This window comes from Schistocerca cancellata, chromosome 1 (genome assembly GCF_023864275.1).
Source record: "Schistocerca cancellata isolate TAMUIC-IGC-003103 chromosome 1, iqSchCanc2.1, whole genome shotgun sequence".
In the NCBI taxonomy this organism is placed as follows: Eukaryota; Metazoa; Arthropoda; class Insecta; order Orthoptera; family Acrididae; genus Schistocerca; species Schistocerca cancellata.
In genome coordinates, this window is record NC_064626.1 from 351,597,758 (window position 1) to 351,619,978 (window position 22,221).

The window sequence follows — 22,221 nt, forward strand, 5'->3', positions numbered from 1 at the left end:
GGAATATTAAGCTGACAAAGAAAAATACGCTACAAAAACATCAGTATGTGATGTTAGCCAAACCAGTAGGTGTAGTTGCATTCATCTTTTGGGTTGGAGGCTAAAGTCACGAAAACAATTTCTTGCTGATACCAATGACCAGGTTGAACTATTGTATGGGGTTGTGCTGTAAGCGACAGTTGTATCATCTGATACGCAAAGTTGTTGCTCGTCCAGCAGAGTGTTACAAAATGTGCCTCTAAATAAGTGATGCCTAAGACTAAAGATGGAGTTTATGGATTCAAGGGCAATCAGATAAGCAACAGTGCCGTAGCCAGAGAAGAGCGGTTTACCTCTTTACACAAAGCTTTTCATTAAAATTATTAAATCTTTCTACGGAAATTTTGGAGAGTCACGACAGACCTGTGCACGTGTAGATCCGTTCTTACATCTAGCGTAGGAAAGAGCTCGATTAGCTTCACGTTTACCGAAGAAGTTGATGTATCATCGAGAGGTGCGACATTGAAAGAACAGTAGATAGCGACTAACCATATGGGATTGGTCCATTCCCTGTGAACGACCATTCATTACATCATACAGGGCCCAGACGGTTCAGACAATCATGGAGAAGAACCTTAGTTTCAACGAATCTCACTCCACTTTTTGAGTGGCCAATGAAGCCAGTACTGCAGCCGCACAGAATGTAGTGATGAAAGACTTTTACATACCGTATACTTACCAGTTGCAGTCCCTCTGAATCCGTCATTCACATCATTCTCCAATAGCAAACTAATATGAGGAAACTTCATTTCTCCCGAATATCATCAAGTAGTTAAACAAGTAGTCGAGCCGGCTCTAGGTGCTTCACTCTGGAACCGCGCGACCGCTACGGTCGGATGTTCGAATCCTGCCTCGGAAATGGATGTGTGTGATGTCCTTAGGTTAGTTAGGTTTAAGTAGTTCTAAATTCTAGGAGACTGATGACCTCAGATGTGAAGTCCCATAGTGTTCAGAGCCATTTGAACCATTTTGAAGTATTCGTGCGGATTCAGACTAGAGTAGCACATGTTGATTATTGGTGCTCCTTGGTGCCTTCAACACGATAAGTGGACAACAAAAGGCGTATGTGAAACAATCCATACTTCCAGTTAAAAAGAGACTCTTCGAAAATTCCTTTCAAGAGCAATGGTTGATTAATGAAGAGCCATTGCAATAGAGGGATGCTGAATATGACACTACAACACTTTCAAAAAGATTTAGCGACTAGTTTCCAAAAATTATCAGATGTACCGTGCACAACTACACAGTAATTATTTAACGAAAGACAGTAATTAGGACAGAATCGAAAATCATTCCTAATATTGTGTATATTTTATATCTGATATTTCTGACAGACGAACAAAGATTTCGATAATTAGTAGTATATACTAGGGAAAATATTTTCGATTTACACCCAGTTATTGTCTACACAGCGAACAAATAGAAGAGCAGAAGACAATAGGCGGAGTAATCATTGTCAAAGTTCTTTCGTAAACTTTATTTCCCTTGGAACTTCCGTAATTTAACGCTACGTGCGTGTATGTTCACTGATAGATTGTGAGCAAGGGGCGTTCCCTGAAAGTGGCAGACTTTTTCTCCGAGGAGATGGGAACGGGGTCCACTTACCTTCGAGAGGACGTTTGGGAAATTGCCAAAGAGGCAAGCAACAACTGCTGTTTCGAAAGCCGACGGAAAAGCGATATGATGACAACATTGCACCCCCTAACCTTCTCCTGGTCATGAATGGCGTTCCTGTGGCTTGGTATGTCAGGGGTGGACGAGGACGACTGTGACATAGAGTTTCATGAAGGTCTGTAATTGTAGCAAGGCGATAGCTTAAGAAGGTGCAACGAAACAAAATTTATTCGAATAAGTTACAAGAGATTTCCGTTTTTCACAGACAGGGCGTATGGAATCGTGTAGTACATAATAAATATGTTGCTAATGTGAACAATGAGCCAAGTTGCACAAATCTTAAGAGACGAGACACACACACTAGTGAAGACGGGTGCTCAAAATTCCTGTCCAGGCGGTGAGATGCGGTTTCCCTAAATTAAATAGATTAAAGTGAATGTCGTGGTGGTACAGCTAAAAAAAGACGCAGGAGACTCCATATATCTCCATAGCTATTCTGACTCCTACATCCTGCAAAATAAAGAATTTTAGTAAAAGTAGTTATGTTTTTACGTATTTCAATACGAAAATTTAGAAGTTTCGAAGAAAAAAGTAGCATTAAAACTATGAGTCTAGAAAATGGCAGAAGATTCTACAAAATTACGGTTTATGTCTAACACAGGGTAAGTCTCAGCTTCTAGCGCATGTGGTTGGGTTTGCGTCCTGAACGCCCGAGGAGAACATTCCGTCACTGCATGCTGTCAACAACAAATCCGACACGATTCGTGAGCCCAGAGGTTCGGCAAACCGCAGGAAGCTGATGGTTCAAAATGGCTCTGAGCACTATGGGACTTAACTTCTGAGGTCATCAGTCTCCTAGAAATTAGAACCACTTAAACCTAACTAACCTAAGAACATCACACACATCCATGCCCGAGGCAGGATTCGAACCTGCGACCGTAGCGGTCGCGCGGTTCCAGACTCAAGCGCCTAGAACCGCTCGGCCACTGGAAGCTGAGTGAGGCAAGGAAGAAAAGGAAAGACACTGCATTGAGAAATACATTAACAGGTCAGAGTTCGTAGTAATTGACAGAAAGTCATCGAGTAAAACAGAAGTGATTTCTAGCGTTCCCCAAGGTAGTGTTATAGGCCCTTTGCTGTTCCTTATCTGTATAAACGGTTTGGGAGACAATCTGAGCAGCCGTCTTAGGTTGTTTGCAGATGATGCTGTCGTTTATCGACTAATAAAGACATCGGAAGATCAAAACAAATTGGAAAAGATATCTGAATGGTGCGAAAATTGGCAGTTGACCCTCAATAACGAAAAGTGTGTGGTCACCCACCTGAATTACTGAAAGGATTCATTAAACATCAGTTACACGATAAATCAGTCAAATCTAAAGGCCGTAAATTCAACTAAATATCTAGGAATTACAATTACGAACAACTTAAATTGAAAGGAACACACATAACATGTTGTGGGGGAGGCTGACGAAAGACTGCGTTTTATGGACAGGTCATGTAACAGGTCTACTAACGAGACTGCCTACGCTACGGTTGTCCGTCCTCTTTTAGAATAGCCGGCCGGAGTGGCCAAGCGGTTAAAGGCGCTACAGTCTGGAACCGCACGACCGCTACGGTCGCAGGTTCGAATCCTGCCTCGGGCATGGATGTGTGTGATGTCCGTAGGTTAGTTAGGTTTAAGTAGTTCTAAGTTCTAGGGGACTTATGACCACAGCAGTTGAGTCCCATAGCGCTCAGAGCCATTTGAACCTCTTTTAGAATACTTCTGCGTGGTGTGAGATCCTTAGCAGATAGGACTGACGGGGTAGATCGAGAAAGTTCGAAGAAGGGGAGCACGTTTTGTATTATCGCGAAATAGGGGAGAGAGTGTCTCTGAAATGATATAGGATTTGGGCTAGGCATCATTAAAACAAAGGCGTTTTTCGTTGCGACGGAATCTTCTCACTTAATTCCAATCACCAACTTTCTCCTCTGAATGCGAAAATATTTAGTTGACACCGGCCTAAACAGGGAGAAACGATCTTTACGATAAAATAAGGGAAATCAGAGCACGTATGGAAAGATATAGGTGGCCGTTATTTCCGCGCGCTATACGAGGTTGGAATAATAGAGAATTGTGAAGGTGGCTCGATGAACCCTCTGCCAGGCACTTAAATGTGATTTGCAAAGTATCCATGTAGTTATAGATGTAGATGCAGAAAGACAAATTCGTGAACATAGCTGGAAAAGCCAAAGAAACAGGATTCCTCTCTTCTTCACGCTGCAGGCTTCAGATCTGTGTTCACCCTCCTTGTACTATGCGAAATATTAACAACAATAGATGCACACTTCGATTTTAAATTGTGATAAGGTTTATATCAAAATTGTCAGAATATGATACTATTACAATTCTTAAATCAATAGTATGCGATACACATTTTGTCAAATGTTCGGACGAATATCTTAAAATGAGTAATTTCAGTTCATTGGAAGTTACGCTAAACGAATATACAAAACAGTGCTGTAAAAAGATATTATTGTTATTATCGTTATTACATTAATACATTTTTTGTATATATTTCTATTTTCGGTAACATGAAACTAAAATTAATCTGAAAGTATACTGCTTAGCTCTTCAACGAAAACGAATAGCTAATCATCATCATATATGTGTTGTTTCTCATGTTCTAATAGTTAACTTTTCACATATTTGTTAAGGATTGTAGCAAAAGTGCCACCACCAGTTGTGAAGCCCTGTTCGCGAGTTGGAAAAGTAGACACTCATATTTCTCAGGATTGCGTACAGGAGATAAAAATAAATGCCCGGTCTCCATTTTGGGATTCGCGGGTACAGCGTTGCGTTGTTTTAGGAAGGCGGAGCGTGCGGTGTGTTTAGGGAGTGACTGCAGCCGGGGGCTTGCCCGCTGACGTCAGGATGCGCAGTACATAAGGTGTCGGCTGTGCAGGACGATCCAGTCTGCTCCGCACGTCGCTACCACAGAGGCACACAGCACGATGGTTGGCACACGTGGTGTCCTCCTCCTAATCGCCGCCGCGACCGCAGTGGCCACTGGCCTCCCCACGGTGGCGCCGCCTCCTGGCTTTGGCTGGGTGCGGCCGCAGCACGGTCTGTCTACGGGAAGACCTCCACTGCTGCCTCGAACTCGGCTGCCACACTCGATGTCTGCCATCGTAAGCGGCTACCCTGCTCCTGTACCACGGCCGGGGACTTCACTCGAGCAGACAGCAATCACTGAAGCCTCACTGAGTGCCGTGTCCAAGAATCGTCAACTCGAGGTGAGCAACGGGGAACTAATACCATTTATCTTATCTTAACGAATGTCATTAACAAGCACACCATGAATCAAAGTCATTACAGCTTCACAGAGCTATGACGAAGTGAGTTGTATCCCTTATGCACCCCTGGTTCTCTGTAACATTCGGAGCTGATCGCGTCTTTTGCACGGTACTCGGCACTGTCTTACCGTTTCGTTCTGCAATGCTCAAGCGCTACCGTTGACCCACCTTTACACGAGTAGAGAGTCGTACAGTTTTCGCAAGGAACGGTCGTATGCATTCCAGTCGCATCCAGAATACGAAAAGTTTGCAGATGGTACAAGTATAGTAATCACACCCAACAAACAAGAATTGTCTGAGGAAATTGCAAATAATCTGCTTCAGAAAATTATCAAGCGGTTCTCTGCAGATGGACTTTCATTAACTTTTGATAAAACACAGTATACACAGTTATGTACAGTAAACATTATTAATAGGTGTAGAGTTTGAACAGAAGTCTGTAACTAAGGCAGAATATTCAAAAATTTTGGGTGTGTGCACTGATGAGAGATTAAATTAGAAGAAACACATTGGTGATCTGCTGAAACTTTTGAGTTCAGCTACTCTTGCTATAAGGTTTGTTGCATATGTTGCCCATCAATGTAAGTATCTACAATGAAATTTTCTCTCTACAGCAGAGTGTGCACTGATATGAAACTTCCTGGCAGATTAAAACTGTGTGCCAGACCAAGACTCGAGCTCGGGAACTTTGCATTTCGTGGGCAAGTGCTCTACCAACTGCGTTACCCAAGCACGACTCACGCCCCGTCCTCACAGCTTTAATTCCGCCAGTACCTCGTCTCCTAGCTTCCAAACTTCACAGAAGCTCTCCTGCGAACCTTGCAGAACTAGCACTCCTTTCTTCTTCTTCTTCTGTCCCAGTTTTCCCACAGTCCATATTTCACTACCATACAATGATGCATTTCAAAGGTACATACTCAGGAATTTCTTCCTCAACTTAAGGCCTATGTTTGATACAAGTAAACTGCTCTTGGTCAGGGATGCCCTTTTCGCCAGTGTTAGTCTGCATTTGATGTCCTGTTTGGTCCGTCCGTTTTACTGTCTAGGTAGCAGAATTCCTTAACTTCATCTACTTTGTGACCATCAATCCTGATTTTAAAGTTTCTCGCCGTTGTCATTTGTGCTCCTTCTAATTATTTTCGTATTTCTTCGATTTACTTTCAGCCCATATTCTGTACTCATTGGACTTTTCATTTCAATCAGCAGACCATGTAATTCTTCTTCACTTTCAATCAGAACAGCAATGTCATCAGTGAATCGTATCATTGATACCGTTTTGGCTTGAATTTTAATTCCACTTCTGAACCTTTCTTTTACTTTCATCATTGTTTCTTCGATGTACAGATAAAACAATAGGGGCGAAAGACTGCAACCCTGTCTTACACCCTTTTCAGTCCGAGCACTTCGTTCTTGGTCATCCATTCTTATTATTCCCTCTTGACTCTTATACTTATTGTATATTACTTGTCTCTCCCTATAGCTTAGCCCTATTTTTCTCAGAATTTCGAAAATCTTGCACCATTTTACACTGTCGAACGCTCTTTCAGGTCCACAAATCGTATGAACGTGACTTGATTTTTCTTTATTCTTGCTTCCATTCTCAATCGCAACGTCAAAATTGCCTCTCTGGTGCCTTTACCTTTCCTAAAACAAAACTGATCGTCATCTAACACATCCTCAAATTTTGTTTTTTATTCATTTATATTATTCTTGTAAGTAGCTTGGATGCATGAGCTGTTAGGCTGATTGTGCGATAATTATCGCACTTGTCAGCTCTTGCAGTGTAGATGATGTGTTGTTGTTGTTGTGGTCTTCAGTCCTAAGACTGGTTCGATGCAGCTCTCCATGCTACTCTATCCTGTGCAAGCTTCTTCATCTCACAGTACCTACTGCATCCTACATCCTTCTTAATCTGCTTAGTGTATTCATCTCTTGCCCTCCCTCTACGATTTTGACCCTCCACGTTGCCCTCCAGTACTAAATTCGTGATCCCTTGATGCCTCAGAACATGTCCTACCGACCGATCCCTTCTTCTAGTCAAGTTGTGCCACAAACTCCTCTTCTCCCCAATTCTATTCAATACCTCCTCATTAGTTATGTGATCTACCCATCTAATCTTCAGCATTCTTCTGTAGCACCACATTTCGATAGCTTCTATTCTCTTCTTGTCTAAATTTTTTTCGTCCATGTTTCACTTCCATACATGGCTACACTTCATACAAATACTTTCAGAAACGACTTTCTGACGCTTAAATCAATACTCGATGTTAACAAATTTCTCTTCTTCAGATACGCTTTCCTTGCCATTGCCAGGCTACATTTTATATCCTCTCTACTTCGGCCATCATCAGTTATTTTGCTCCCCAAATAGCAAAACTCCTTTACTACTTTAAGTGTCTCATTTCCTAATGTAATCCCCACAGCATCAAACGACTTAATTCGACTACATTCCATTATCCTCGTTTTGATTTTGTTGATGTTCATCTTATATCCTCCTTTCAAGACACTGTACATTCCGTTCAAATGCTCTTCCAAGTCCTTTGCTGTCTCTGACAGAATTAGAATGTCATCAGCGAACCTCAAAGTTTTTATTTCTTCTCCATGGATTTTAATACCTACTCCGAACTTTTCTTTTGTTTCCTTTACTGCTTGCTCAATATAAAAATTGAATAGCATCGGGGAGAGGCTACAACCCTGTCTCACTCCCTTCTCAACCACTGATTCCCTTTCATGTCCCTCGACTCTTATAACTGCCATCTGGTTTCTGTACAAATTGTAAATAGCCTTTCGCTCCCTGTACGTTACCCCTGCCACTTTCAGAATTTGAAAGAGAGTATTTCAGTCAACATTGTCAAAAGCTTTCTCTAAGTCTACAAATGCTAGAAGCGTACGTTTGCCTTTCCTTAATCTTTCTTCTAAGATAAGTCGTAGGGTCAGTATTGCCTCACGTGTTCCGACATTTCTACTGAATCCAAACTGATCTTCCCCGAGGTCCGCTTTTACCAGATTTTCTGGTCGTCTGTAAAGAATTCGCGTTAGTATTTTGCAGCTGTGACATTAAACTGATAGTTCGGTAATTTTCACACCTGTCAACACCTGCTTTCTTTGGGATTGGAATTATTATATTCTTCTTGAAGTCTGAGGGAATTTCGCCTGTCTCATACATCTTGTTCATCAGATGGTAGAGTTTCGTCAGGACTGGCTCTCCCAAGGTCGTCAGTAGTTCTGATAGAATGTTGTCTACTCCCGGAGCCTTGTTCGATTCAGGTCTTTCAGTGCTCTGTCAAACTCTTCACGCAGTGTCGTATCTCCACGTTTCATCTTCATCTACATCCTCTTCCATTTCCGTAATATTGTCCTCAAGAACATCACCCCTATATGGACCCTCTATATACTCCTTCCACCGTTCTGTTTCCCCTTCTGGGTTTCCATCTGAGCTCTTGATATTCATGCAAGTGGTTCTCTTTTCTCCAAAGGTCTTTTTAATTTTCCTGTGTGCAGTATCTATCTTACCCCTCGTGAGATAAGCCTCTACATCCTTACATTTGTCCTCTAGCCATCCCTGCTTAGGCATTTTGCACTTCCTGACGATCTCATTTTTGAGACGTTTGTATTCCTTTTTGCCTGCTTCACTTAATGCATTTTTGTATTTTCTCCTTTCATCAATTAAATTCAGTATTTCTACTAGCCCTCGTCGTTTTACCTGCTTGATCCTCTGCTGCCTTCACTATTTCATTCCTCCCATTCTTCTACTGTGTTTCTTTTCCCCATGGTTGTCAATTGTTCCCTTATGCTCTCCCTGAAACTCTGTACAACCTCTGGTTCTTTCAGTTTACCCAGGTCCCATCTCCTTAAATTCCCACCTTTTTGCAGTTTCTTCAGTTTTAATCTACAGCTGATAACCAATAGATTGTGGTCAGAGTCCACATCTGCCCCTGGAAATGTCTTACAATTTAAAACCTGGTTCCTAAATCTCTGTCTTACCATTATACACTCTTGGAAATGGAAAAAAGAACAGATTGACACCGGTGTGTCAGACCCACCATACTTGCTCCGGACACTGCGAGAGGGCTGTACAAGCAATGATCACACGCACGGCACAGCGGACACACCAGGAAGCGCGGTGTTGGCCGTCGAATGGCGCTAGCTGCACAGCATTTGTGCACCGCCGCCGTCAGTGTCAGCCAGTTTGCCGTGGCATACGGAGCTCCATCGCAGTCTTTAACACTGGTAGCATGCCGCGACAGCGTGGACGTGAACCGTATGTGCAGTTGACGGACTTTGAGCGAGGGCGAATAGTGGGCATGCGGGAGGCCGGGTGGACGTACCGCCGAATTGCTCAACACGTGGGGCGTGAGGTCTCCACAGTACATCGATGTTGTCGCCAGTGGTCGGCGGAAGGTGCACGTGCCCGTCGACCTGGGACCGGACCGCAGCGACGCACGGATGCACGCCAAGACCGTAGGATCCTACGCAGTGCCGTAAGGGACCGCACCGCCACTTCCCAGCAAATTAGGGACACTGTTGCTCCTGGGGTATCGGCGAGGACCATTCCCAACCGTCTCCATGAAGCTGGGCTACGGTCCCGCACACCGTTAGGCCGTCTTCCGCTCACGCCCCAACATCGTGCAGCCCGCCTCCAGTGGTGTCGCGACAGGCGTGAATGGAGGGACGAATGGAGACGTGTCGTCTTCAGCGATGAGAGTCGCTTCTGCCTTGGTGCCAATGATGGTCGTATGCGTGTTTGGCGCCGTGCAGGTGAGCGCCACAATCAGGACTGCATACGACCGAGGCACACAGGGCCAACACCCGGCATCATGGTGTGGGGAGCGATCTCCTACACTGGCCGTACACCACTGGTGATCGTCGAGGGGACACTGAATAGTGCACGGTACATCCAAACCGTCATCGAACCCATCGTTCTACCATTCCTAGACCGGTAAGGGAACTTGCTGTTCCAACAGGACAATGCACGTCCGCATGTATCCCGTGCCACCCAACGTGCTCTAGAAGGCGTAAGTCAACTAACCTGGCCAGCAAGATCTCCGGATCTGTCCCCCATTGAGCATGTTTGGGACTGGATGAAGCGTCGTCTCACGCGGTCTGCACGTCCAGCACGAACGCTGGTCCAACTGAGGCGCCAGGTGGAAATGGCATGGCAAGCCGTTCCACAGGACTACATCCAGCATCTCTACGATCGTCTCCATGGGAGAATAGCAGCCTGCATTGCTGCGAAAGGTGGATATACACTGTACTAGTGCCGACATTGTGCATGCTCTGTTGCCTGTGTCTATGTGCCTGTGGTTCTGTCAGTGTGATCATGTGATGTATCTGACCCCAGGAATGTGTCAATAAAGTTTCCCCTTCCTGGGACAATGAATTCACGGTGTTCTTATTTCAATTTCCAGGAGTGTATAATCTATCTGAAACCTTCTAGTATCTCCAGGGATCTTCCACGTATACAACCTTCTTTCATGATTCTTGAACCAAGTGTTAGCTATGATTAAATTATGCTGTGTGCAAAATTCTACCAGGCGGCTTCCTCTTTCATTTCTTACCCCCAATCCATATTCACCTACTACGTTTCCTTCTCTTCCTTTTCCTACTGTCGAATTCCAGTCACCCATGACTATTAAATTTTCGTCTCCCTTCACTACGTGAATAATTTCTTTTATCTCATCATACATTTCATCAATTTCTTCATTATCTGCAGAGCTAGTGGGCATATAAACTTGTACTACTGTAGTAGGCGTGAGCTTCATGTCTATCTCGGCCGCAATAATGTGTTCACTATGCTATTTGTAGTAGCTTACCTGCACTCCTATTTTTTTATTCGCTATTAATCCTTCTCCTGCATTACCCCTATTTGATTTTGTATTTATAACCCTGTATTCACCTGACCAAAAGTCTTGTTCCTCCCGCCCCCGACTTCACTAATTACCACTATATCTAACTTTAACCTATCCGTTTCCCTTTTTAAATTTTCTAACTTACCTGCCTGATTAAGGGATCTGACATTCCATGCTCCGATCCGCAGAACGCCAGTTTTCTTTCTCCTGATACCGACGTCCTCCTGAGTAGTCCCCGCCCGGAGATCCGAATGGGGGACTATTTTACCTCCGGAATATTGTACCCAAGAGAACGCCATCATCATACAGTAAAGCTGCATGGGTTCGGGAAAAATTACGGCTGTAGTTTCCCCTTGCTTTCAGCCGTGTGTGGATGATATTTTTCCGAAATTCTGATGGTATGTCCCAAGACTGATATATTCTACATACCAATGTGAATTGTAGTTCTCTTCCCCCTCCCCTCCCCTAAGGATTTTAGAAATTGTGATGGAATGTTATCTATCCCTTCTGCCTCATTTCATGTTAAGTGCTCCAAAGCTCCCTTAAATTTTGATTATATTACTGGATCCCCTACCTGTTGTAAACCGACTACTGTTTCTTCTTCTATCACATCAGACAAATCTTACTTGCCATAGTGCCTTTCAATGTACTCTGTCTACCTATCCGCTCTCTCGTCTGCATTTAACTGTGGAATTCCCGTTGCGGTCTTAATGTTGCCACCCTTGCTTTTAATGTCACAGAAAGTTGTTTTGACTTTCCTTTATGCTGAGCCTGTCGTTCCGACAGTCATTTCTTTTTCAATATCTTCACAGTTTTGATGCAGCCATTTCGTATTAGCTTCCGTTCGCTTCCTGTTTATTTTATTCCTCAGCGAGTTATATTTCTGTATCCTTGAATTTCCCACGACATTTTTGTACTTCCTTCTTTCATCGTTCAACTGAAGTATTTCTTCTGTTACCGATGGTTTCTTCGCAGCAACCTTCTTTGTACCCGTGTTTTCAAATTCTGTGACTGCACTTTTTAGAGATGTCCTTTCTTCTTCAGCTGCACTGCCTACTGAGCTATTCCTTATTGCTGTATTTATAGCCTTAGAGGACTTCATGCGTATCTCGTCACTCCTTAGTACTTCCGTGCCCCACTTCTTTACGTATTGATTCTTCCTGGCTGATCTCTTAAGCTGCAGCCTACTGCCCTAGGATCTGAGTCTATATCTGCTCCTGCGTACGCTTTGAAATCCACTATCTGATTTCGGCATCTCTGTCTCACCATGATGTAAACTAACTGAAATCTTTCCGTATCACCCGCCCTTTTCCAAGTACACTTCCACCTCTTGTGGTTCTTGAACAATGTTTTCGCTATTACTAGTTGAAGCCTACATTAGCAGTATTTGTAAATATTAAGTGGGGCCCTTCCACGCTTACACTTGCATGGTGACTATTCAAAAATATTTACTGTCTCTTCTGGTATGGTTAGCATCTAAAAAGAATTCAGCCGAAAATGCAGCGATTTATTTTCGCCTGGCTTGTTAACCATTTGTAAATTTCAGAGAAGCGGCATGAGTGGCGGATTTTGAGTAAAATCTACACATTCCTCTGGTTGCCATTTTAAAATTTGCTTCTTTTGCCAAAACACAGTTGAGTTTACACAGTCTCACCTCACCAATATGTTGGGTGCGGATACAATTGCGAGAGAATTCTGAAACAGTGGTTTATTAAGTTCATTAAGTGAGGGACTGGGGAAAAGTAAGGCCAGTAGCTTATGAAAAATCACATCCTCGCTACAAAAAAAGTGTAATCTCTTTACTTATGTTGTTCGAAAACCCATAGCATGTCACGTTTAAGCAGTTATAAATGGCCCTTAAAAATTACATTCTTTCATCGAAAATGTCTGTACTTAGTGGAATAACAGGGTAGACAAAGATGTTTTGCATAATAACGATATGGTAAAATACTCTCCTCTATGCGTGGTGTGATTTGCCAAAATCCCATTTCGATATCTGAAACAGTTAATGAAATATGAGGAATGTTGTGGATATTTTACTCTGGCTTTATCGCTGTGAGTGTTCTATGTCAAATGAATTCTGTCGAGTTTAGCGACAGGTAGACACGTGCACCCAAGTCTGCAGAAAAATTCAGCATGTTAGCTAAATTTCATATACAACAAAATGTTATGTAATATGCACGAAACGCAAAATCATAGCGACCTCTATTTTTCATAGCAAACTTTTCCGAATTTCGCTCAGTGTCTTACTTCCACGCAAATATCAGAATAACTATTACCACTAACGAAATGATGTGCATATCATGAACCTGACATATAAACTATAAGTAAAGCAAACATAATTTTTTTCTAATTAGTTTCTGTAAAATCTTTTGAGAAATATTGCAGGGCGTGGAAAACACGTGCTGGCTTCCCCTTCCAAACAAACGAATGAACTCGCCCGATGCTTTGGACGAAAACTGGGCATTGCACATCGCCCACTGTATCCTGCGTGGACTATAACACCTCAATTCTTTAAAGAATCGAACACTCATGTAAAAAACGACTGCAAACTTCTGATTACTTTACAAATTAGTTAATGTGTTAAATATATGATGTAAGTGAGGAAAACTCAGGAACTGCTAGAAATTATTTTTAAAAATTGTTAGATGCCACTAATCGCTCTCATTTTACATTTCTGGGCGAGTATAGCACAGGTAATCTGTACTCTGATTTAAGCAGAAGCTAGTTTTCAATCTATCTCTGTATTTATGATGTTATATGTCCTGAACTTTCTGGCGTATTGTTATATAAATCTGCAGGTACTTTCAGTGGTATGCTTGGATACTGTCTGCAAATCGTATTGCGAATACAGTTTGTAATAAAGAAGTGGTAAATTAAAACGTCATGATGTTGCACCAGTTTTATTGCATGAATAGCGATAATGTAGTAAGCGATGAACTTCCTTTCTTTCGTCATTTTGTGAGAGCTGTTCACGAGACAAAGTTTCGTAAGGGTTTGAAATATATGTCATGTTTTTTTTGCAAGACGTTAAATACTCGCTTCCTCAAACACTTGATGCATACAGTCCGGTTAACTAGCACGCCGTGAGTAAGGCTACCTAGTAAGGCTACCTCGAAACACGTACACAGTTTCTAAATATAATACGCGTCTTACTGTGTTAAACCTTAAAAATGTTACGTCTATTAATTAGTAGATTATGACAGCATTTTAAAATTTTCAATGCAGTCAATATGAACTATTGAAAATCAAATTATGGTTGTTTCTGGGAGTCGATAGATATATAACCTGTTTCTGGAATCATGTACCATGCATCATGACCCACACACACGTGTGTGTATTACTCACGAAGTCTTTGAAAAGTGCTGCTATTCTCAGTTTTTAAGAAGTATTACAGAGATTTCAGCAGAACTCCTAAAATCTAGAATCTGCGAGATGACTTGGGAGGGCTGTCGTTCACATATTACTTAATATCTTTTTTAATATGATTGGAGATGAATCTTGGAGGCGAAAGTCACTGGTTAAATGAAACGTTTCCCTTGCAGTTTGCTACGACTACGGCTACCACAAGAGCCAAGGTGTCCCACACAGCTGCCCCGGACGCGACGACGAGGCAGCAGGGCCTGCTGAGCTTCATCAACGTGCCGGACATCCCGTGTCCTGAGGGACAGAGGCGGGACCCCGCGGGCAACTGCCGGGACGTGTGGTAGGTGGCTGGTTTCCTGGCACCGAGGATTCCGACATTTGTCGGGAGACCACTGACGGAACCTGACAAGCGCCACTAATCTGTGCTACGGTCCACCAGAAACTCAGCCAACGTCTGCCCTCAGTTCAGAAGGACCTTTCCAGTGCAGCGTTAGATATGATAAAAATGGTTCTGATAATTTGATCTGCAATACTGAATTGTTTCTATTGTCTACATTTTTGTGTTTTTATTTATTTATTTATTACTTATATATATATATTTTGTCAAAATTTACATTGAAAATAAAAATACTACTTGCAAGTTCAGGATGTTATTGAAAAACATATTCTTCAAAACCTCAGAACCAAACTGTAATTTCCATTAAATTGACATATTGACTTTTCACCTTTCTTGCGCTGAAATTACCTGCGTTATCTACTCGACTGAAGTAACTGTTAGTACACTAAAGAGGAAATGTCGCATGGAATGCGAGTGCTGTAACCATTAAATACTCACCTTGTATAACATTCCAGTGAGTGTACCTTTTGGAATTTAGTGGATACTAAAACGTTTTCGGAAGATGTTAAGATGGTTCTTCACCTTCGCCTTTTATCCAAAACACACAAATATCTTTACTATTAAAAACAGTCTTGATCACGATTTATTTATTAAGGTGACCGGTTTCGGCCACTACTGTGGTCATCTTCAGACCATTGAGTAGGAACCTCTTTCTGCTGGAGAATCACCACTTCTAGTGATTCTCCAGCACAAAGAGGTTCCTACTTAATCGTCTGAAGATGACCACAGTAGTGGTCGAAAACGGTCACCTTAATAAATAAATCGTGATCAAGACTGTTTTTAGTAGTAAATATTTGTAACTCATTGATCACTGCCACTCCCATAATGTATTCAAAAGACACAAATATCTGAAACACATCAACAGGTAGAGAAGATTATAGATAAGGAACGTGAGTTTCCTGTACTTAATAATAGGTAATGTTGTAGAGTATTTTTATGCGATGCCCATTAGTCGTAAACTCGTAGTATTTAATATCTTGTCGTTTCGGAGAGCACGTGCAAGATATGAAAAAATTATTTTACATCTTATCTTCTGCCACTCTTCTGCAATGAGCTCTGCAACCTTAAATTTTTAAAGTATTATTAGTTATTGTTAAAAGACGAAAGAGAGAGTGTAGTACCTTGTTCATTAATTATTTTTGAGCACTGCAGATATTAACTTCCAACATGCACTCAGTACCTTATAATTGTGGCTAATACTTCATATGTCACACTAATATTTCATTAAACTGTGCTTTCATAACATGGCGGCTGAATGCATAAATCCTGGCTTTCCGAAAAAGTTTCTTGCTTATTCGATTAATGGTACAGAACTAATCTCTAATATTGTCTGCGTCCTGCACAGAGAAGCACAGTTGAAAATCCAGGGAGCATGACTTTTACGGTCCGTCAACTACACTAATCGCAATATATTTGTTCTCCAAAAAACATTTAACTTATTGTTACTTTCTTTACGAACATTGGTTATTTATTTTGAAATATTCTTCACTTATGATATCTTGCAAATTCAAATAATTGCACTTTTGGTTCATAATCCTTTGAAATAATAATCCGTGTAATTTCTGTTCACCTGAGATTACAATTACTTCCGCACAGTTAAATGATATGGTCTCCGATAGGTAATATCCACCTTTTCGTACTAAATGCACACTAGGTATAAATTTAATCACTCTTCACTAAACCATTTAAAACGTTCTAAATGAAGAACGTTTCAGTGTCGGTTACTATTTTGAACTGATCTATTACCAATCAGATCAATAACGTTCTATTTACAACTTTTATCAGATAGGGACAATTTATACTTTTCTGTTTCGTCAATAAGGATATTGTCTTTAGTTATTTTCTGAAAACGACTTTACTCTACTCAGTACTACTTTCCCAGTATTCTCTTCCACTAACTATCAAGAAAAATCAGAAGACTGAGAACTTCATATTAATCCTTTTCTTCACAAAAATTTATAAACTATACAGCATCGTGCTATGTAATTACTTGGAATGCATTAACTACATAGGGGCTATTACAAAACCAGATAACAGCTCCTGACAATTCCAGACCTCAAGCCTGACGGGAAGTTTTACAATATACGTACTTCAAAAACAATTTTGCATCACCTCAGTTCCCAGAACCCCTGAAGATAGACGTTGACTGTGCATATTGTATCACAGACACAGTCCCTTTGACTGTTCAGAGACATCACTAAACTTGCCCAAAGATGTAAACAAGCATGCATGAGCTGCGCCTATGAGACGGAGGGGGTCCGACAGCCGATCAGTTCCAGTCATTTCACCAGGAAGGAGGTACACGGATTGTGTTGTCTGTTGCTCAACCATGCCTAGACGCACAATAGCGCGGTTCGTTAGCGACCTCGGAGTAACACTGACAACAACGCCACCGTGTTCAATAATGCTTTTCGTGCAGCCACAGGACGTCGTGTTACGACTCAAACTGTACACAATAGGCTGGATGAAGCGTAACTTTACTCGCGACCTCCATGGCGAGGTCCATCTTTGCAACCACGACACCGTGCAGGGCAGTACAGATGGACCCAACGACATGCCGAATGGACTCCTCAGGATTGGCATCACGTTGTCTTAAGCGACGAGTGTCGCATATGCCTTCAACAATCGTCGGAGACGTGTTTGGAGGCAACCTGGTCAGGCTAAACGCCTTAGACACACTGTCCAGCGAGTGCAGCAAGGTGGAGGTTCCCTGCTGTTTTGGGGTGGCATTATGTGGGGCTGACGTACGCCGCTGGTGGTCACGGAAGGCGCCGTAACGGCTGTACGATACGTGAATGCCATCCTCCGACCGATGGTGCAACCATATCGGCAGCATATTGGACAGGCATTCGTCTTCATGGACGACTATTCGCACCCCCATCGTGCACATCTTGCGGATGACTTCCTTCAGGACAACGACATCGCTTGACTAGAGAGGCCAGCATGTTCTCCAGACATGAACCCTATCGAATATGCCTGGGATAGATTGAAAAGGGCTGTTTATGGACGATGAAGGCCACCAATCACTCTGAGGGATCTACGCCGAATCGCCGTTGAGGAGAGGAACAATCTGGACCGACAGTGCCTTGATGAACTTGTGGATAGTATGCCACGAGTAATACAGGCATGCATCAGTGCAAAAGGACGTGCTACTGGGTATTAGAGGTACCCGTGTGTACAGCAGTCTGGGCCACAACATCTGAAGGTCTCGCTGTATGGTGGTACAACATACAATGTGTGGTTTCTCATGAGCAGTTAAAAGGGCGGAGATGACGTTTATGTTGGTCTCTACTCCAATTTTTTGTACAGGTTACGGAACTCTCGGAACGGAGGTGATGCAAAACTATTTTTGATTTTTGTAAATTATACCTTTTTACTTTATCCATTGTTAACAAAAATACTAATAGCAGGAACTTGATGTTTCTGACATTTTCTTCATCGCTCTGGCAGCCAACTTCACGGCAAATATTTCCGATGACGTCAACTGCTCTCTGGTGGATGAGAAGACTGCCGTACGTTTTATGGTTACATGAGGAAAGTACAAATTACAGTAACATGAAATCATAAGTCATAATTACATTAAAACATGAATTCGGCTTACCATATCTCGTTGTTGCTGGGAAGATTAGTAATGTACGACTGAATTTCTTATCACTACAAAGAGTGTCCGCTCGTTTTGCTTTTGATGATTGCTCAAGTGTACTGTACTTCATGTTGGACAACCTCATAAATGGTCTTGGAACATTACGCCGTTTACTGGCCACCTTCAAAACTATCTTCTCTTTCCAAACTGCATCGATAACTTTAGCCATTTTAAATGGACTCCGCTGTTTCTGGACAACTTTGCTTATTATCCTCTTCTAAGCTGCAAGACAGTTCCAACAGAATGAGAATGTGTACTAATACAGGCAAACTTAAAATGTGAAAAAGTAAGAGGTCCCGATTAAGCATCAACAGCGGATTCAGTCTTTGAGAATAGAGAATACAGTTTTTAAGAGAATAAGTTTCAAAAGAAACATCTGTATGAAACAATTTAATCGTAAACAATCTTAAACCATACTGTTTTGTGACTCAAAGTCCCGCTACAGTTTATTAATTTTTATTACTGAAGTTTACTGCACAACCTGGTTTGGGGTCTCAGCCCCATTTTCAAGTGCCACTGCAAATTAAAATGAAGCGTATTGTCTGAGCAATAAGATCCACAAAATATCTACCATTAGAAAAACCACGCAGGACGAAGAAATATAAACAGCATTAAACATACGAGAAACTGGTCCACAATGCACACATACAGGCTAAGTTAAAAGGCAATACATCTGTCGTGCGTGTTTCATCAGATGGAACATGGAAAAGTGACTGCGCTGAAACCGCCCTTCATGTGTGTCTGACCAAAGTCCACCGTAAGTTGTAAGTGACGATGAGAGCCAGAAGTCTAAGTAAATCCAATGACACCGGATTAAACACTATACGCAGGACCAAAAGCTGACAAATAATGCTAAAAACTGTGCAGCTACGCTTGTGAAAGGCCGAATCGATGCCAAATTTGCACAGCTCTGTCAATGTAGAGCATTCTTCCAATTTACATAACTATAAGAGACGAAGACATACTTCAAAATCCAAAATTAATTAACTTAATGTCTAAAAACATACCGTCTATGTGTATATTTTGGATTGATTTTTGGTATATTTAATATTGTTTATACTTTTTGGCTCTATTTGGTTTTACTAATGCTAGCGTTTTTATTTTATTCTATTTTATTCTATTTATTCTAATTTACAAAAGCACCTGAAGATGGGGGTGAAACTCCAAAACTATCTCGTTTAAAAAATTTCATTAATGAGAATTAATAGGATTGCAGCAGTATTTTCAATCATGGCAGTTTACAGAACAGTTGTGGATGTCACAATACCAAAAATTTATTATACTCAACTATTCAAGGAACACATATAGATTGAAAGGCGTACTTGCCAATATCGAGAAGGAGTAGCGAAAAATGTAGCAGAGGGTAAAACCTTTTTCCATTGCCAAACATGTATTGGGAAACTGAAAGGTAGCTTGTCAAGCAGGTGACTTGCATATCCGGTTACAGAAAAGTAGAAGCCTAAACTGCTATTTGCCGCTGGTCCCACTTTAGTCCAAGAGAATGTAGAACCGAGAAACAAACGGAGCCACATGGCCATGGCAAGGGGGGTGAGGATGGGGGGAGTGGTTGGTGGAGAGAGTCCAGCTTAAAGTGCTTTTGTCTGGACCATCATTATTATTATTATAATTAGAGAGAGCAACAAAGGTAGTAGTACTACTGGTATTAAAGTTCTTAGTTCTTATTTAGTTCTGTTATTCATGTTGTCTTTATACACAATCAAATCATTTTTAATTCTGTTAATTCCATTTTGTTACTGTTTCACATATTAAAATTACTGTCATTTTCTCAAGTAAAAAATATTATGTAAAAACAGTGTTATGCGTGAAACCTTGATCCGGTGCAACAGAGTCTGATGGCCAATAAATGATCAAGATTAATAAATAAATAAGTATCTTGATAACACTTTACAGAAGAAATAAAAATTGCAAAGTTGGCTAGACACGCGGCTAGTCTTATGTCGTTTCTCCTTCGAACTAGTTTCTCTAACAACATCAAAGCAGACAGAGCGTGTCCCACCAGGCGTACTTGACTTGGTTGATTTATGTTCGCCATTGACATACTTCGAATGGCAAGAATAATACTATTCCCCTCGGCATCAGGCATATTCAGGAATGCATTTGAAGCAACGGCACGTTGTTCAGCTCCACTATGCCTACGCTGCTAATTCAGATATGTGAACCACACGTTCACTACATGACCCCATGGCGAGACAGAGCTATAGATGTTTCACTAATATACCGACAAAAGTATGAATAGATACAGTTGGAGCTCGAAGCAGAGAAGAATTGTGCAGTTCTGTTCCTAGGCGTGTAAGTATGCTGGACAAAGCACGGGGACACTAGTGTGCAGAGTATATCGGAAGCCAAGATATACGGACAGGCATTTACACATCCATTCCCACCACGACCCAGCATAGAAATACTCAGTCAACCGTTCTCTGTCTATTCGCATGCAGCGCTCACAATATACACTGACCAACCAGAACATTATGAGCCCATGTCCAACTATGGCACGGATAACAGCGGCAACACGTCGTGGCATGGAAGCAATGGAGTCTTGGTAGGTTGCTGGAGGGAGTTACTCTTGCATCTACATACACAAGTCACCTAATTCCAGCAAATTTCGGGAGGGGGGGGGGGGAGGGGGCGATGAGCTCTTAAGCCTCATTCAATCACATCCCAGATGTGTTCGATCGGGTTCAGATCTGGCGACCTTTTGACACGGTCCATTATCTAGCTGAAAAATGCCACTGTTAGGAGGAAACTTGTTCGTCACGAAAGGGTGTACGTGCTTCTGCAGCCAGCATACCATACTCCACGGGCAGTAATGGTGCCTTTCACTAGTTTCACTGGACCCCTGGATGTCCACGTAAATGTTCCCCAGAGCATAATGGACCCACCGCCAGCTTGTCTCTGTCCCTCCGTAAAGGTTTCAAGGAGCAGTTCCCCTAGAAGACAACAGATTCGCGCACTCCCTTCCGCATGATGAACAAGTATCGAGATTAATCAGACCGTGGAACATTCTACAACTGTGCCAACGTCTAGTGCCAATCGTCATGTGGCCATTAAAGTCGTAGTTTCCAATGACCTGGAGTTAACATTGGCACATGCGTGGTTGGTCAGTGTTCAGTGCACTGTACTCTGCCCAGAATTTATGTCTAATGTTAGTTCCGTCACAGTTCGCCACCGTTTCACCAGTCTGCTCAGCCTACGCCTCCGATATCTGTAATGATTGGTGGCCACCCAACCCCACGACGTCTGGATGTGGTTTCACCATGTGTTGAAGACACTCATCAGAGCATTCCTCGAACACCCGACAAGTCATGCAGTTTCTGAAATGCTTGTGCTGAGCCCCTGAGCCATCACAGTATGCCCTTAGTCAAACAGACTACGCGCGTTTTCCAATCTACACACGTACAACACGCCCACTGATGCTACATTCACCGCGCGTGCGTCTTACTAGCAGTCGTTCTTCGCCAGGTGACGCTACTATCGCCTGGATGGGTTTATATCAGTAGCAGATAGCTGGACATAATGTTCTGGCTGGTCAGTGTACCATGTAAACTTAAATGACTGCTACCACCGTCCTTGGCCAATGGTTATACCTCGAAATCCACACAGCCGTGAAGGCCAGCAGCGCGCTGTCCCTGTGTGAAAGATATCACTGACCGAAATGGGAAAGACCTTGGCCACGTTGATGTCCGGCGCATCTTCTACAGCACCTGCAGGATCCAGGATGTACTAGTGTCCACCAAGGAAAATACCGATGTTCGGCACACTGCATGTGTGGAATGCGGGTGAGGCAATACCTACATCAGCGAAACTGGCATATGAGTAGCAATGCGCGTACAGGAGCATGTTCGCTACCTTCAGCAAGGGTAGCACAACAAATCTTTAGTGGCCGAACACTAGAAAGACTGTTAGAAGTAAATAAAATTCAACGAAAAGAGAGGGCTGCCTAAGGCTTACACTAT